The 19,691-nt window shown below is 42.0% G+C and overlaps 1 protein-coding gene across 1 annotated transcript in view; it reads right to left on the reverse strand.

Moving 5' to 3' along the window:
- UBE2E1 (ubiquitin conjugating enzyme E2 E1) overlaps nucleotides 1–19,691 on the reverse strand; it is a 57,864-nt gene that overhangs the window by 13,023 nt on the left and 25,150 nt on the right. The window lies entirely within an intron of this gene.

The following is a 19,691-nucleotide window of genomic DNA, read 5'->3' on the forward strand; positions in this document are numbered from 1 at the left end:
ATAATATAAAACAACAAAACTTCTCTATTTTCCCCGAGAGAACAAAAATGAACACCCAATACGATTTTTTCCAAGCCAATAAATAACAGAACAGTGAAGAAAACAAACAAAAAACCCAAACCTACTAACTGCCACATCCTAAACCTCTTAAGAAATTAAAACACTAGCTAAGGAGCAAATAGGAGGCTTGGCAATTTTGCTTCTGCTGAGTACATACTATCCTAGAAAGTTATGGTTGTTGCCGCTGAATTTATGAATTGCCTTTCACATATGTACCAAATAAATTAACGAGTATACAATTTTTTAAAAATTAAATACACCCATTCCTCAGGATAGGCTTAAAATCGGAATCCATGCTAATGGGTTCACTGAATTAAGATGCAAGCTGATAAATTTTTAGGCATTTGAAGCGGTAAATTAGTGAGCAAAGCTTTTCCCAGCAAGGGATGAAATAACGATGGGAATTCACATTCTGGATTTCCTCCCATCACATAAAGACACTGCCATCCCTTGTCATTGGCACAGGAAGACAGAGGCCAAGTAACAACAACAAATTGTTGTTTGATTGCATTTCTTTCCTATGTAGCATGATGGAACTCAGGGAGGCATGCGTGGGGTTTCTGTGTAAGCACTGACCAAACCAAGCAATATTGGTGCTTCATGCACCTTCATCATCAAAATCATTGATTTATACCCAGCCCATCTGGCTGGGTTTCCCCAGCCACTCTGGGCGGCTTCCAACAAAGTATTTAAAATACAATAAAACATCAAATGTTAAAAACTTCACTAAACAGGGCTGCCTTCAGATGTCTTCTAAAAGTCAGATAGTTGTTTATATCCTTGACATCTGATGGGAGGGCGTTCCACACAGGCGGGCACCACTACCGAGAAGGCTCTCTGCCTGGTTTCCTGTAGCTTTGCTTCTCACAGTGAGGGAACCCCCAGAAGGCCCTCAGAGCTGGACCTCAGTGTCCAGGCTGAATGATGGGGGTGGAGACACTCCTTCAGGTATACTGGGCTGAGGCCATTTAGGGCTTTAAAGGTCAGCACCACCACTCTGAATTGTGCTCAGAAACGTACTGGGAGCCAATGTAGGTCTTTCAGGACCGGTGTTATGTGGTCTCAGCAGCCACTCCCAGTCACCAGTCTAGCTGCCGCATTCTGGATTAGTTGTAGTTTCTGGGTCACCTTCAAAGGTAGCCTCATGTAGAGCGCATTACAGTAGTCCAAGTCGGAGTTAACTAGAGCATGTGCCACTCTGGCAAGACAGTCTGGGGGCAGGTAGGGTCTCAGCCTGCGTCCCAGATGGAGCTGGTAGACAGCTGCCCTGGACACAGAATTGACCTGCGCCTCCATGGACAGCTGTGAGTCCACAATGACTCCCAGGCTGCGCACCTGGTCTTTCAGGGACACAATTACCCCATTCAGGACCAGGGAGTTCTTCAGACTTGACTATGGACCAAGAGTACTTTATAGAGGAAGTATGAGGAGAGCTGCAAGGCAGAAGCCAACTTACAAGCTGAACATACATTTTTGAAATGGAACACAACAGCTAAGATACAGTCACACCTTGGGTTACAGACGCTTCACATTGCGTGTTTTCGGGTTGCACACCGAACTGAACCCGGAAGTACCAGAACGGATTACTTCCGGGTTTTGGCACGCACACATGCGCAGAAGCACTAAATTACGCTTTGCGCATGCGCGGAAGCGCCGAATCACGATCCGCGCATGTGCGGACACGGCACTGCGGGTTGCAAACGTGCCTCCCGCATGGATTACAATCGCAACCCGAGTATCCACTGTACTTTACTTTCAATAGCCTTCCCTCTCTTGAAAACTTCACAGTGAAATCAAACTTGGAACATCAACAGTCCTTTTCCCATGTACCCCAAAGACTCATGATACTCCGCATCTCTCCGTTAATTATTTCTCTGCGTCTTGTTCCAGATCTATATACTCTCTGAAGTTACTGGAGATGTAATGGGCTGTAAACATTACTTTACTTGCACGATCAGCCTTGACAGACACCAGGGCTAGCTGTGTAAACTTATTGAGAAACAGCTCTCTTGAGTACCCTTAGCCAACAGTCCAAGGAATAGTGTAAATGGAATGCTACTGAATACTACTACCATTGCCTCAAACTGAATTAGGGAACTATCTCCCGATGGAACTACAGCGTGGAACAAGTATTTGCGATTCATTAATACCAATCCAGTGCAGCTACATGAAAGCTGGGACTGTCAACAGGATCTCTTAACTTAATGCACAAGGGAACTTGGCTAACCCCTCCCCATGTTGTCACTTTTCTGTGGACCTGTTTTAGACAGTTTCTAGTTGCCAAAAGCAAAGCATTCCCAACTGAATAATGTTACTGCAATAAATATCGTCAATAATCTCTCACATCCAAATCAGAGTCGATCGTTCATGCCTGTTCCATTTCCAAAAAGCGGGAGATCCACGGTGGCCATAAAAAGATATCCACAACTGGAATACTATATTACCTCTCCACAGCGCATTAAAATCAAATCAGACAACAAAAAGAAACTGAGAAATCAGAGTTCAAATCCATAATCATCTACACATTTAGCAGGTATATTTTGATTAAAGTTCTTCAGTTGCAAATGGGAGTATGGGCTATCTATGTAGCAAAGCATTAAAAATACTCTGGATGCTGAACAAACTATTTCTCATCAAAATGAGCAATGAATAAGGGTCTGTCTGTTTTGCCTAGTTCCTATCTATCATCCACATAAAATTTATGACTTCAAACTTAAAAATGAAAAGAATGGAATAGGGATATGTATATATGGGCATACCATGGAGAACAACTAATATTCACATTAAAAGCTATCAAGGCATTTAACTTTTTTGTTACAAACACTTTTAGCATAGGTGAGGAAACCTTTTTTCTGTTGCGGGCTACAGAATTGGGGCCACATGTTGGAGATGTCCAGTGCTGAAGCCAAAAGTGGGAGGAGAACCCCACTTTCTCTCTCTGCCCCTCTCTTTCCCCCCATTCCCCACCCCCAGCACCCGCATGGAATTAGCCTGCCCGTGGTACTCGGGCCGAAGACTGCTCACCCTTTAATGAAATAGCTGCTTTATTGGAAAAAGCAATAGTATTTCCGCTGAGTGTCACCAGGCTATCTGTATCAGACACATTAAAATGACACCGTAGGTGAGGCATTACAGATATTCTGGTAAATCCATGCAGATAATCCATTTCACATGAGATTATGTAGACACATGAATACAAAATTATACCTTTAGGAGCTTCAGTCATTACACTCAAGTTAAGCTGAATGTGCCATACTATCACATTTCTATCAAGCTGTCAAACACATGGCCAACTTAGGGAAAACTAAAGTATTAAAGCCAAAAAAAGAAAGCTAACGTTCATTGTACTTTACGGCAGCTGTCAAATATTCTCTATAGAGCTTGTGACTTTTTGTGGGGGAGGGGGGAATATTTCAGATTTATTTATTCTGGCATTTACACCTTGCCTTTGTATGAAGAATCATATTCAAGGCACAATATATATATGAACCTGTGTTTAGCTATGACAAACAACCACTTAGTGCATATTAGGTATAAATAACACCTGAGCATGAATGTCATGTGCTTTATTCTGGATCCATACCATTCCTGAGAGGGATGGCTATGTGGCCTTGATAAAAGTGAACTACATATTTATGCAATATTTTTTGTATTATTCTTGGCCAAACCACATTCACTGTTAACTTCCGTGAGCACATACGAGGAACCATCCCTAGGATTTGCATCTTCTATGCAACATGACTATCATTGGAGGCCAGAAAACCTTGACAAGATGGATGGCCCCCTTCCTGAGTACAAATACAGATATTCCTGATTGTACAGTGGTACCTTGGTTTACAACCATAATCCGTTCCAGAGGTCCACTTGTAAACCAAAACAGGTTGTAACCCAAGGCGCACTTTCGCCAATGGGGCCTCCATAAAAAATTTGTTCGTAATAAAAAAAAGGGTTGCAATCCAAAAAAAGGTTGCAAACTGGGACACGCACTTCCGGGTTTGACGGGTCTTTAATCCAAAACGTTTGCAAACCAAGGTACCACTGTATTGTAATTTTATTCTGCTCTTCAGTTGAAAACTGGCTCTGGACGTAGCTAAGAGCATATAAAATCAAACCACAAAAGAAGCCCCTAAAATAAAGAAACCAGCTCAGGGAAAGGTTCTCAGGAGGTCTGGATGATGGAGATACCTGAACGGTTGCCTTCCCTATCTCCAAGGATCACAGCCTTGAGAGCTGACACTTGTTTGAGACGTACTTTCAGCAGACCTGGGTTTAGGAACAACAGAGAGGTGCCTGTGAAAGGTCTTGCTGCTTACCTCCCACCTTAGATTTCACAAATCACGAAATCTGAGCTGGCATGAAGCCTATTCCTGTACATATGTGAGGAGGAGGAACCACTTTCCAGTTGTTCTTCTTCTAACTCATCGTCCACAACAGGTTTTGCGCTGGCAAGCTCTGAGCCACAATTTGACAGCTTTTTCAGCGTTGTGTGTTTTACGTCTGTTTTGATTCTACAGTGTTTCACAGCCAAAACCTCATGGAGTTATGAAGAACCTGACCAGCCGGGATGGGTCAAAATGATGCCTTATGGCCATTAATTGCAAAACACCTTGATTGAAAATAGTAATTAAACACCAATAGGATTTTGTTCTTTTTGATCGGTCTTAATTTTAGGCTAAGTGTAGAAAATCAAGGGGGCAACCTCCTGCCCCCCCCAAAAAAAACCCTCTTGGAAAAACAATACCCAAACACCTTTAGACTGCTGTGCTCCGGCAGCCCAGGAGAAACATGCCAATCAATCAAGCGACAAGCAAAACATGGAATAGAGCGATGTTTGTCCACTTCCATTACACACAGATCCATGCTGTTCTTCAGTGCCAAGATTAAACTAAATTGATGAATTGTCTAGGGAAGAAATGTCTTGAAGAAGCATGGGGGAGGTGACAAAGATTGGGGGAAGAGGCTTTCTATTTTCTGACTTTAACGTGGAGTGGAAGTAGGTCTTAAGCTATTATTAAAATTAGTCAACTATACAGTAGTTGCCCACCCACTCGACAGAAATTTGTTCTAGGCTGATTTTATGACATCAGAAAGGAATGAGATCTCAATGCCTTTACAGCAGGCACCCTCAAACTCAGCCCTCCAGATGTTTTGGGACTACAACTCCCATCATCCCTGACCACTGGTCCTGTTAGCTAGGCATGATGGGAGTTGTAGTCCCAAAACATCTGGAGGGCCGAGTTTGAGGGTGCCTGTAAAGGAACAACTTCTGGGCTTATTTTACCAGACACTGAGAGCACAAGGTCAGTGAAGTGGCCCCTCTGTGTTAATCAAGGAGCAAACTTCTCTCTCACACACACTGAAAATAGCATGAGCGCGCAGCTAGATTTCTGATGGGAACTAATAGCCAATTAATGTTTTAGCAGCTAAAACACTTAAAGATGAAGCAGAGAAGACAGGTAAATGGATATACCATATTGCACCACACACTCGCCGGGTTGCAATGCAGAGGGAGGCAAGACAGATTGAATCTGCCATTATAGTTACCTGATCTATAAAATGGACTATATATTTGTATATTCACACTATCTTAAAGCATTATTTAGACTACAATGGCTTTCGAAAAATATTGATACAACCAAGTCATTATAAAGAGTAAATACTTCCGAATTCTGAGCTTCCTGGCAATACAATGGAAGGGAGAATGGGGGTGGGAGAAAGTATATGTTTGCACTGTAAAGAAACCTCTCTGAATTTTCAATCAATGTAAAAGAGAAGACAACCTTGACTGGATACAGAATTGTCTATACTGTAGTGTAATGGAAATCGAATGGATGCTCCCATAGGTAGGAGGGGGAGGAGATTTTCCTTCTTCCCACTACAGTTCCCTATTCCCACCCTAAAAAAAAACTGCTCTGAGGTTAGAGGACCCTCCAGTAGGTGGTACAGGGGGCTTTTGTGGGTGGGGTGGGGGTGCGATCACTAAAAATCTGTTCCTTTGCCTTTCTCTCAAACCTCTGCTGAGTCAGAGACCACACTTCCCTTTGTGGAAAGAGCAAACCGATTAAAAGTAAATTAAAAGACAATGAAGGGCGTGGACTTCAACTCTATAAACAAGCACTGAAATAAGATCTAAGCTATTTTCAAGCAGTTGTTGTGCACACTAGACCACATCTCTCTCACACTTACACGTTCCATGTTGGGCGCACGACAGCAAATATTTCCAGAAATTAAGATACATAATTAGAATACAGCGAGTCCTCGTCTGTCTTATTGCTGTAGTAGAATAATCAGTTCTCTACTCTGCCAAAGCAATGCCTGTAATTTCTTTATATAGCGTCTACAAAGGGTTTAGGGATTGAAGTGAAGATGGAGAGGGAACGAAACTGGATATTACACAAGGCCCATCTATTATAAGGAATTATTTGTACTAATACCAGCTGGTTTCCCCTTGGCAGATAAAGCACTCGGGAGCGCATGTGAATCTGCTATGCGCCTGTGTTTCTTCGTGGTTAGTGGTACGTGTTACTGAATTACTATTGCCCTTAGAGGACCACTTGGGTTATGTGGCAGGGTATAAATATACTTCAGAACATTAAAAAAAAAAAAAGCACACACACAATTGAGCAATTACTTGAGAGCAGCTTGATATTCACAAGGCAGCAGCTGAAGACTAGAAAGCAAATTAGTTTGGCTGTTAAGAGCATAGACTAAGAGCCAAAGCACCCAATTCAAATGTCACCTCAGCAATGAATTTAACGGATGGTCTAAGACAAGCCATTATGGGCCAGAGCAGAGCCGAGAGAAAGCAAAACAGTGATATGTGAACGGCCCCGAGATCTTTTGATTAATTATAAATTTAATTCATCATCATCATCACTGATACTGGCCTACCTTTTTAGGCTGTTGTCGGGATTACCAAGCTAAGCTATGTGAAGCAGTCTGACAATGTAGTCAGGGTGCTATATAAATACTAGAATTACATTATTATATGCAATAGCACTCACACAAATTGAACTGTAATTGAGAATATTTTTCCTTTGGTTATAAGCAGCATGCTTTTTGAGGCGCAAACAGATTAAAAAGCAAATACTTTTGTGAAAAGGCCAATTCAATGGCACAGCGGTTAAAAAAAAAAAATAGTTCAATTTCTACATCATACTTAAAGGCTTACAAAATACACAGCCTTTTTTCTGGGTGAGGTCAGAAGGATGGCTTGGCTATTCTCAAGAGTGCACTGAACCCTCTACTTAGTCCAGCAATAATCACTTCAATTTAGAAGCAAGCCCTGGTAAAAATGGTTCAGGAGAAATTAATCCATTTAGTATTGGCTTTGAAATAGAAAATAAAATCAAGCAGTTCTGTTCCGCAAGGGGCCCTTAATTCCCCAGCTTGTCCTATTCAATTCCAGAAGCTTATTTAATATATAAGCAACAGTGCTTCACCTTACAAAAAATGTTTTTTCAAAAAAAATCCACAATTATAGCATACATCCCATAAATTATCAAGTTTGCATCAACATGCAAAGCCTACTCTTGAAACAGCAATGGAATAATTTCCCACATTTTTTAAATAACATTTCTACCTTGTTGAATATTTTCAATCCCACAACAAGGGACAAAGTAATAAAAACAAACAGGAAAAACAATAAAAAAATTCACATAAACAGGTCCAATAGGCAACAAATTAACAATTCTGTTGTTTGGTAAACAAGAATAACTGCAATGGCAAAAATTAAAAATTTTCAATTTAACCATGTAAAACATACACAAGACATTCAAACCTATTAAATACAGTGGTACCTCAGGTTACATACACTTCAGGTTACATATGCTTCAGGTTACAGACTCCGCTAACCCAGAAATAGTACCTCAGGTTAAGAACTTTGCTTCAGGATGAGAACAAAAATTGTGCTCTGGTGGCGTGGCGGCAGCGGGAGACCCCATTAGCTAAAGTGGTGCTTCAGGTTAAGAACAGTTTCAGGTTAAGTACGGACCTCCGGAACGAATTAAGTACTTAACCCGAGGTACCACTGTAACTGATTAAATAACCAACCAGTGGTCTTGAAAACAGTCTCCACCACCCCCACATTCCCCCCCCACACTTATAGCAGCCCCCTCCCTCCCTCTTTGTCTCTCACACTCTTGCATGGGTAGGCAAACTAAGGCCTGGGGGCCGGATCTGGCCCAATCGCCTTCTAAATCTGGCCCCTGGACAGTCCGGGAATCAGCGTGTTTTTTCATGAGTAGAATGTGTTCTTTTATTTAAAATGCACCTCTGGGTTATTTGTGGGGCCTGCCTGGTGTTTTTACATGAGTAGAATGTGTCCTTTTATTTAAAATGTATCTCTGGGTTATTTGTGGGGCATAGGAATTCGTTCATATATTTTTTTCAAAATCTAGTCCGGCCCCCCACAAGGTCTGAGGGGCAGTGGACCGGCCCCCTGCTGAAAAAGTTTGCTGACCCCTGCTCTTGTGCCAAGAGACTCTCACTCTGTGGCTTTTGAGCAACTTAGCGATGCTCCAACCCAGGCAGGCTCTTGCCCTGAGCAGAGCTATGAATTCCTGCTTTCCACAAGCTTCTGCAGCAAGAAACTCCCTCTCCTTGACCACTGAAGCAACAGAGCTACAAACACACATCAAAGATCAGTGAGGCTTCTTGTGAAAAGATGTGGTGGTGGATTCGCCGACCTCTCCCATCTATTTAAGATTCTAACTTCCCCTACGAGTTTACAAAAACATCGGTATTTTGCCTTATTCCCCATTTCACCTGGTGTCCCTTAGCAAACTGATAAATCATAAACAGGCAGGTAGAAAACAAAATTTTAAAATGTGCGTTGAAAGGTTGAAATGCTGCTCACTGAGCACAGGAAGAACTGCAATTATACGCATGCTTTTATTGCAAGAGATAGCATGAAAAATGTGGCTATGTTATTCCCTATGTCGCCAGGTAAAAAGCTATCCGAAAAATGTGGCACAGCTCCAAGGCAGTCTGCTGAGCGTGAGGATTACACTTTGTGAGTTGCCCATATGACGCTAAGATAATATGCAGCACAATCCCCAGGCGATCTTACTCGGAAGCAGGTCCTACTGAGTTGAAAAGGACTTTTACTCCTGTATGTACAGACGGGATTGCAGACTTGAAGTAAAAAATTCAGGTTGGGCTGCATGGTCTCAGGGTGCGGTTTGAATTTGGGTGTTGAAAACGCGAGGCAACCAAATTTCCTGGGAACCAGATTAGATTGTGAGTTGCCAACCTGGTGCCCCTGGCACCTACAATGGCTTTCGTTGGTGCCCCTAGACACCAAATATGGAGGTACCCTTCAAAGCGAGATCTAGGAAATGAGACCGCCATGCTGCTCCCATCTGTCAATGTTTTTGGCCAAAGACCAAAGCAGAGGTGTGACTGATTAATGAGTTCTTTGGGCATGAGGCAACAGGAATCCCTCCCGTTTACTGCAATTTTCCTGCTCTTGGGATCTCTATAGTTTGCCATTGCTTTCCCCCTAGAAACCAGAGTTTCTACTCAGAAGTACATCTCCTTGGGTTTAATAGGGCTTAATCTATTAAGTATGGGACGTGGGTGGCGCTGTGGTCTAAACCACAGAGCCTAGGGATTGCTGATCAGAAGGTCGTCAGTTCGAATCTCTGCGACAGGGCGCGCTCCCGTTGCTCGGTTCCTGCTCTTGCCAGCCTAGCAGTTCGAAAGCACGTCAAAAGTGCAAGTAGATAAATAGGTACCGCTCTGGCGGGAAGGTAAACAGCGTTTCCGTGCGCTGCTCTGGTTCACCAGAAGCGGCTTAGTCATGCTGGCCACATGACCTGGAAGCTGTATGCTGGCTCCCTCAGCCAATAAAGCGAGATGAGCGCCGCAACCCCAGAGTCGGTCTCGACTGGACCTAATGGTCAGGGGTCCCTTTACCTTTTAATCTATTAAGTGGGTACAGGATGGCTTTGCTTTAGGGTTGATACTGGGGGAAAAACAAGGTTCTTGGGCCTATGGAAGGCAAAAATCAGTTAACCCTTATCAACTATGGAAATACAATTATGGGGAAAGCTTCACTATGACTGTACAGTCATACCTTGGTTTTTGAACGGAATCCAAAAACGTCTGAAAACCAATGCACAGATTCCAATTGGCTGCAAGAGCTTCGTGCACTCAATCGGAAGCCGCGTCGGATGTTCAGCTTCCAAAAAACATTCGCAAACCGGAACACACACTTCCGGGTTTGTGGCGTTCGGGAGCCAAAACATTTGAGAACTAAGCTGTTCGAAAACCAAGGTACGACGCTACTCTCTCAATTCTGTGTTATACCAGGCCGCCCAGCCCCCAAGCCGTTTTGTGTTATTCCAAGGAATTTTGTGTCTGGTGCCTTCAGCACTCTCTCAAAGTCCAAAATGTGCCCAAAAACATTGCTTCCCTCTAATCCAAGGGTTGCCAGTCATGGACACCAGTGCATCACTGAGATAAGAGAGCTTGTTCTTGTTGCTGCTTTCAATTTGTTTCCTTCCCTTTCATGAATCACTTATTGAGAGGTGCTGGCGGCTCAAAGCTTGCCTGAGAGCCATTGCCAAGATGCCAGTTACCAGACCCAGTTTTTAGGTGCCAGTGCTGTTGTGATTTCTGGACCCCTAAATATAGTTACATAACAGTAGTGTGGAAAGAAGGGAGATGTAAAGAAGAAAGATAGACAACCACAAAGTGCGTGAAAGACCATTCAGGTACCATCAAAATAAAAAAAAAATCCTTCCTGTAGCACCTTAAAGACCAACTAAGTTAGTTCTTGGTATAAGCTTTCGTGCGCATGCACACTTCTTCAGATACACACAAAACAATAATGGAACAGCTGAACAGCTGTGTATCTGAAGAAGTGTGCATGCACACGAAAGCTTATACCAAGAACTAACTTAGTTGGTCTTTAAGGTGCTACAGGAAGGAATTTTTTTTATTTTGACTATGGCAGACCAACATGGCTACCTATCTGTAACAGGTACCATCAAGTGCATATACCAGAAGCGAGGGAAGTTTTTAATGTTTGATATTTTATTGCATCATCATCATTATTATTATTATTATTCAGAAGATAAGAGGGCTTGTGTGGGAAACAGCAAAACAGAAAACAATACGGAATATTGCTTGCCCAGTAATTCATGGTACTTAATATCAACATATAATAATAATAAAAACATAGAAGCACATAAACAACCTGTATGTAAATCCTCATTAGTTTTTAAGTGGAACAGATCAACTGTCTCAGTTGCAAAGTACTTTAAATAGCCAATATCGGGGGTATAATCAGTACTGTGATCTGTAATAAAAACCTGCTTAAGCGAAATTTTCAACATTCAAGAGTAGACCTGAACACTTTCCCCAAACACTGTTTTAAAGGACCGTTTTATTCTTAATTTCTTGCTTAAACAATGGTTTTCTATTTTCTATCATAGGAAGAAAGATCGTCTTCTTTGTGTTTGCTGGGGGTTGGAGTGGAGGAAAATAAAAGCTAAGCATCAAATAATTAAGTTTTGTAATCTATATTGTACTCCTAATTCCTGCAAACTTGTTAATATGACCAATAAGCCTCTTTCTTCAACAGGGGAACAGCAGAGCATGCATGCATTTGAGGAATATTGAGCTCCATCCTTAGGCATAGGCACTGTAGTTTGCTTATCAGATCTCCCACTCTTATCAGATTTCACTGTTAACAATTAACATTAGTAAACACCAGAGAGGTAATTATGCATTACATGGTACTTGCAAAACTGCTGAACTCCAGGTAAATTGATAGAAACCATCAAACTCCACAAGGAGCTTACTTTAGACAAGGCAACAAATCAACACTCATACTGTCTCTGGAGTCAAACGCTCCTTCCATAATGCAATGAGAAACACTTCAAGGAGGTTTTATACCAGTAGCTCAAGGCGTCTGCTTTAGACACCTAATGAAGAATATGCTGTTTAAAGCAAAAATGTATATTGTGAAGGAATGAGGCAGTATCGCACCAGCTTCAGTAACGGTACGGACTGCGGCACCGTCTAAAGTAGCCATGCATGCCTGCTATAAAAATACAGTGCTGCTTTTAAAACCACAATTGGTTTAAAATCTATATAAATCCTTTAGCTCTGCAGAGGCTCTCGTGCTTCCCACAGACCTATTTTAAATTTATTTTGAACAAACCCCACTGTGGTTAACAGCAGATTCCACTCGTTAATCTAGCCCATCATTTCAGAAAACACCATCGAGAAGCAAGCTACACTTTTCCAGTAAAAAGTGTATGCCAAATTAATGTATTATAATCATAGCATAATAGGTTCCAATATTCCTGTGGGTGTGGTAGACTTTAATAGCACTGCTTCTATTAATCATGCACATCAAAGTTTTCAAGCATCGTCTTTTACTTTTTCACCCTAATGAAACAAAATCTATTAGCATAGTTATTTCCTCTCAGATTACCTTAGAAATACTTCCCTTCCTATCCGTCTGCAGAATAGCTGGAATACAAAAGTACTGTCAAAAGAGGCAAACAAATGAGCTTTCAAAGCAAGCAAAGATGAAGTTAATAGTGACAACTTAGGACGTGTGCCAAATACTCACACTTTCCCTTATTTTCACGCTGCGTATCGCAATAAAAACCAAGAGCCTGGTGACAACTTTACAAAATGAACAAAAGCAAAAGCTTTCACAGGCCAGAGCCCACTTCACCAAACACACCAAGAGTTTTCCTTGATCGACAAATTATATACAGCTCAGCAATGCAAGGGGGATCCATGTGTCTCACATTAGTACGCAGGGTTATCACTTTTCAAATACTGCATTTTTCTTTTAAGTCATTGTATTTAACTGCTAAGCACTCCACCTCCAAGCCCCTAGCAAGTTTGGAGATAAAATGTAATTCCCTTTGTTGTTTAGAAATGTCACACGTACATTTTGGTTTCGCACTATTATTTTTCCAGCATGAAAAAACAGTTTGCTAGGAACAAGCCCTAGTGATAGTCTAGCCCAAACCAAGCTGGTATGCTTACTGTGAATTTTTTGAATTGTGTAGGTATACGAGATTGTGCAGAAACCCAGGGAAAGTGCTCAATTCATGTAAGCGAGGTGTTAATGCAGACAGCTACTGTATCAGTGACACTTTAAACGCCAGTAAATAAGACCCATGACTTGCCCCAACTACCAGATTTACACAAAGGTCTTCCTTCAACAAACATTCTGAGTGCAGGTCAATGTGCCTTAATTTTCCAGTGACATGGGGATAAATAACCCACACATGTATAAACAGAAAGTGCTTATTCTCAGGTAAACACGTTGGCAGAGAGTCACACACACAGAATCAGCAAAGCTTTTTGAAGAACAACAACAAGATGAGCTCTGTTGAGTATGGGACTGTCAAGGAGCAAAATACCAGCCAGGAATCTCCTCTCATCAGCTACTACCTCTCCCTGTCCTTTTTGTACAACCTAGAAAAGCACACCCACAATGTGGCCTCTTAATTATGGTATGTAATTCTGAACAATAACTAATTATATTATCCAGGGTAGCTAGACCAGAGGTAATGCTTTAGGTGTGTAATAATGATAAGAGGATGTATTGTTCTCTTTTAGTGTAGCAACTGCGCTGGTAGGACTGCAAGTTTTAAAGCTCCACAGAATTCTTCCACAGATATTCTGGGTCAGACTCCATGTCACAACTAATGTGTGAATGCACCTCCATTACGAAAACTTTAATCTGAATTGTTTAGATATATAAAGCGAATTAAAACTCTGTATCCACTCCATGTAAATGCCAAACAAGAAGCAACACTAGTCTGTGACTGGATGTCCCAACATCTTTGTTCGTTTGGGTTAAACACACCTGGAGCTCCTAGCCACAGCACTGGGAGATGGGTTTTAAATTCCCTGCCCTCACCCCCATGAGGTGCTATTAAGCACAAAGTTGGGAAACCCTTTCAGTATGAAAGTGTCACTTTCGTAGAATAATGAAAAGGGAATTCTTTGTGGATCTTAAAGTACTGTTTGGAGTATGTTGTGGCCAGTCATTTAGACACAAAATCTGTACCCTAACTGGCACAGCCCAAATAAGGAAGTTAGTAGAGCCAATCTCACTGAATATTAATTCATCGAATACGGCATGCCCCCACAGCAAATGCACTCAAGTTGCCACATACCCATCACACCCCATTTGAAAGGAAGGTAGATGCCATCAAATTGGACCAGGGAACACCTGTATTAGTTGCAATATGCGGTAAGTACCCTTGGGATGCGGGTGGCGCTGTGGTCCAAACCATAGAGCCTAGGATCAGAAGGTTGGCGGTTTGAATCCCCATGACGGGGTGAATTCCCATTGCTCAGTCCCTGCTCCTGCCAAGCTAGCAGTTCAAAAGCACATCAAAGTACAAGTAGATAAATAGGTACCACTCCGGCGGGAAGGTAAACGGTGTTTCCATGCGCTACTCTGGTTCTCCAGAAGCGGCTTAGTCATGTTGGCCACATGACCTGGAAGCTGTATGCCAGCTCCCTCGGCCTGTAAAGCGAGATGAGCACCGCAATCCCAGAGTCATCCGCGACTGGACCTAACGGTCAGGGGCCCCTTTACCTTTACCTTACCCTTGGTAATGCCCAGAAACAAAGAAAAGGTCCAGAATCATCTCTCCACCATTCACTTACTGCATAAAAAAATTGAAAAGTCTTTCAATTGTTTTTAATAAGCTAAGCACATGACAGCCACATTCTAGAAGCAGAGATCCCCTTTGAAAAAAATCTTCCTGCCTTGCCAAGCTTCTATTAGTCATGAGAATGAGAAGTGCTGGGACAAACTTGCCTAACAAGTTGTGTAACTGTGTGTTAATCAGGCCAATGTTGACACCAATAAAGATTACACTCACCCCAAATAAAACCAGAGGAATCATCTCCTTTTACTAAAGAACGTAAAGTGTAATTTATGTGGGTGGGTGGGGGTGTATATATAATATTAATACATTCCGTGATGGGGGAGGGAATTTAAAGCTTGCATTCTGACACAATCACTTGTATGGGAGGTGTGCACTAGCAGACTTTCTAGTGGTTGTAAAAACTAAAGAGCAGGAAATGTTATTTTAGGGAGACCTGAGATTGAACTAGTGTCAGAAGGGTTTACCCAAAGGACAGCAGCTCCCAATGCTGGATTGAAAGCATTTCACTGGATTGGGTCCAGGCGGAAGCCTTGTTCAGGCCTTATGCCTCATCAGGAAATCTCTTTCCATATATAGGAGGCACAGGGCCAAGCAACATCCTGCCCTGTGCTTCCTACACGCAAAATTTTCTGTTCAGGCATATTGCCTGAGCAGTGCTTGAAGTCACCAAAATCAATGGGCGTTAAGCCGTGTATTTCAGCGCTGCAATCTTACACATTCTCACCTGGGAGGAAGTCCCACTGAACTCAAAATGTGCCTGGAGAATTTCAAACACTGATAATGGGTCTCAAAGCCTTGGTGATTTAGGGACTTCCCCTGCATGTTGAAGATCCGGTGGATTGAGCGGATGAGACCAAGAGTGGGTCCAATGGTCAAGGAGGCAGTTTTTGCACATGCTGTAGAGCAGTGGTTCTCAACCTGTAGGTCCTCAGATGTTGTGGGACTACAACTCCCAACATCCCTGAGCTCTGGCCTTGCTAGCTAGGGGTGATGGGAGTTGTAGTTCAACAACATCTGGGGACCCACAGGTTGAGAAAGGCTGCTGTAGAGGGAAGTGAGGGTCAGGTGGGGTTCGTCAACCTGGGAACCTTCTCCATCTTGGAGAAGGAAAACTCTGCTCCTAAACTTCTGCTGCCTTGCAAGACATCTTCAGGAGAAGAAAAGGCTAAGGAGGAAACCCGATACAAATCCAGAGTGGAGTCCCTAAGATGGTTGGATGGTATATTGTATGCCTCCTTCTGCCAATTCTTGCAGACATGCTGGTGCCAAACTGCTTTTCCTTTGGACCATACCAGCGAAGCTGAGAGGAGGGTCTTGTCCTCTGGGCAGCCCAAGACCTCCATGCACCCTGCCCAGTTTTGTGCCCCTAGCAGGTCCCTTCGGTGCTGCTAGCACAGCAGTTTGGCTTCACCCCAGGAAGCACACTCCATTGCCTCTTGAGATAGACAGGTGCCAATATTAATTTGGTACCCTAGGAATGCTCAACTGATACTACAAATTGGATTGAATATTAGTACGCCTTAGATTTCGTTCCACTTCCAGTGTTAATCACTGATAAAACTCTTCCTCCTTCTTTCCAAACCTCAGTCTACTAATGTTAATAATTAAGCGACTTGTAACTCTCTCCTTTCTGAGAGCCAGTGTGGTGTAGTGGTTAAGAGCGATAGACTCGCAATCTGGTGAACCGGGTTCGCGTCTCCGCTCCTCCACATGCAGCTGCTGGGTGACCTTGGGCCAGTCACACTTCTCTGAAGTCTCTCAGCCCCACTCACCTCACAGAGTGTTTGTTGTGGGGGAGGAAGGGAAAGGAGATTGTTAGCCGCTTTGAGACTCCCTAGGGTAGTGATAAAGCGGGATATCAAATCCAAACTCTTCTTCTTCTTCTTCCTTAAAAGGCCGCAAGACCCTGAAAGTTTTGTTCGCGTTATGTATGGAACGTTTGCTATCAGATTATTGCCAGCTTTTGACCTCCTTATAGAAATAGCATGCTTTTTTTTTTTTTGTCTTCAACCCTTCCATTTTTTACATCTGGGGATAATGGAACGCAAGTGTGGCCCCGACACTATAAAGGAAGGAAGAGAAGAAAAAAGCAGCAACACACAGGCAAGCTTAGTCCTTGCTTTCAAGCGACATAATATATTCAGGGTAGTTTTCATAAGTTCACAATAAGAGAACAGCTACACAATGGATGTCTTGTCCGGGCGCCAAAAGATAACTAATCATTGCTCATATTAAATTTCTCTCAGCTGCTCTTAAAACTTTCCACAAATGAAGCGGAGCGACAAGAGATAGCCTTTTCTAAGAGCAGGACGTGTACGTTTTAACACTCCTCCGAGATCCTCTGACATAAATGTCAACTGCAATAGCCAAACCTTTTTAAACACGTTTACTGCTTCACCCCCTTATATTTTTTGCTCTCTGGGCAATTAATTTCATAATTTTAAGTACCATCTAATAAAATGGCAAGATGCGGCAGTTACCCAACGCTATAAAGTGCTTGCTTCCCTCATCACTTTCTTTCAGAAGAGCAGCCATTTCTCCCAAAAGTGTGTACTTAAGTTTAACTGTCATGCCCCCTTGCTCTATCCCCCCCCCAACTTATTAATTCTTAACAGGTTTTAGGATTCTATTCAACACTTTACAAGCCAACTCTATAGGGCTTTTACAAGCACCTCGCGGAGACGTCGCTTGCAGTGAAGGACTCTGTTCTGAAAAGGAATACGAAGATAGGAAAGGGCCAATGGAACACGGTTTTAAATAAAATTAAGCAATTGGTACAGAAAACACACACAGAGAGAAGGGGGGAAAAGAATATTCACATGTAAAACTTGCATTCATTACCCATTTTGAAGTACATTTTTATATGGTCTCAACTTAAAAAAAGGCCTATCTGATTTAGAGGTCAGTAGCCGAGGGCTCGGTCTTGATTTTTCTTTTATTCTTTTAAGGTACAGAATATAGAGAGTGCAAATGGGCACCGATGGGGTGGCCACCGAGACCATGTAACACTGGTCTAAGACGCACCTAGTTTTTAGAGGAGGAAAACAAGAAAAAAAATATTCTGAATGAAACAGTGGATGTATGACTTTTGTAGTTCATGCTGTGGCCACAGACGTGATCTGATGGTGAATTTGGGGTGACCCAATGCAAAAATCCTGAGGATCCATGTGGATCCGTGCTTTGTAACCACGTTTTTGCACCACTGCGGCGCCACACAACAGTAGGTGCACAATTTTTTTGGTGCAGGCTATAGCCATGGGCATGCTATGTGATCTGATGGTGAATTTGGGGTGACCTAATGCAAAAATCCACACAAATTTACAAAACAATAAAGAGATTGCCTTGCAAGAGTGTATTAAGACAAACAGACTATTGCTCAAGTGTAAATTATGGGAACTCTGAAAAAGTTTTAACTTTTAATAAACTGAAGCTATCTGTTTCACTTTAAGTAATCTACTGATTTTACTGGAAGACTGTAGGGTAAAACAGATAATTTGAAGAATTATCATTATCTTGTGCTTATCACAGGAATCTAAGATTGCGCTTTAGGAATTCCTGTTCATTTTAGGCCACTGATTAAATGGGCTATGTGTGGACAAACATGCTACTCCTTGAAATAATACAAACACCTTGAGCAACCATGAACATTTTTGAGCAAATAGATTCTTGCCTTGATTTCATAGTCTCGTCTCCAGACAGCAAGCTCAGCTATTTTCAAACTCTAATGTTTCTTTTACTATTAAGGTAACAGAACAGAAAACCACTAGCCTCTGCAGTAACTAGCAGGTGATGACAACTTGGAAAAGTACAAGTTTCAAGGACAATGTCATTTTGTTTAAAATGACATATATGAGAGTACTGCATAGATGAATAAAACTGCATACAGAACTTTATTAGCAATATGAACAAAAGCTTGAACATGCTCATTTTTGGGAATTTTGTATAACTGGCCATTTTTTATGCTGCAGTGTAGAGAAAGCTGAATATATCTGATGATTATCAAAAAGGCTAGTATTGTTCTTTCTGTCTTGTGGCTCATGTATACAAACGAACGAATATGGACTGAATGCTACCCCTAGAAAAGGGTGGGCTGTCTCAAACACCACAGAAAAACTTATGAAGCATATGCAGAGAAAATACTGTATTTTTTGCTCTATAAGACTCACTTTTTCCCTCCTAAAAAGTAAGGGGAAATGTGTGTGCGTCTTATGGAGCGAATGCAGGCTGCGCAGCTATCCCAGAAGCCAGAACAGCAAGAGGGATCGCTGTTTTCACTGCACAGCGATCCCTCTTGCTGTTCTGGCTTCTGAGATTCAGAATATTTTTTTTCTTGTTTTCCTCCTCCTCCTCCTCCTGCGTCTTGTGGTCTGGTGCGTCTTATAGAGCGAAAAATACGGTACGAGTGAGCTCAGTTACAGACCATGCATACAGAACATGTAAGCATATTGTGCAGGAATTAAGCCTTTAGAAGGCACTTTAGAAAACACTAAAAGTAACTAATGGGGAAATACAGAGACTTGCGGGGATGGACGGACCGGGACTTGGTCTAAGGAAGCTGCAGAAAAGCACCGTTAACCACAACCAACCCCAAACCTAGCTGGTGTAAGGAAACAGATAATACAAGATTCAGGCCTTAGAGACAGGAAGCATGGAGCGGAAAGGGCACAGGGCAATATACACAGATCAAAAGACACTTGACTGACAGAAGAGACTTGCTCTCTCTGCCTCTCTTAGGCACAGGCAAGATGGATACAAATCAATGGGTTTTTAATTATTTTTTAAAATTTTAATCATTTTTTTAAATTTAAATTGGATTTTTAAAATAAAATGCTTATGGAGGAATTTTTTTCCTAAAGATAGTTTTCTCTTTAAGTTACATTACAGTCCAAAGGCTATTCATCAGGAAATAAGGATTTGTTTTAAGTTTTTCATGTGTACTAAAACTCAAGTCTTTTTTTAAAAAAAGTT

The sequence above is a fragment of the Podarcis bocagei genome (genome assembly GCF_964188305.1).
Source record: "Podarcis bocagei genome assembly, chromosome: 12".
Taxonomy (NCBI): domain Eukaryota; kingdom Metazoa; phylum Chordata; class Lepidosauria; order Squamata; family Lacertidae; genus Podarcis; species Podarcis bocagei.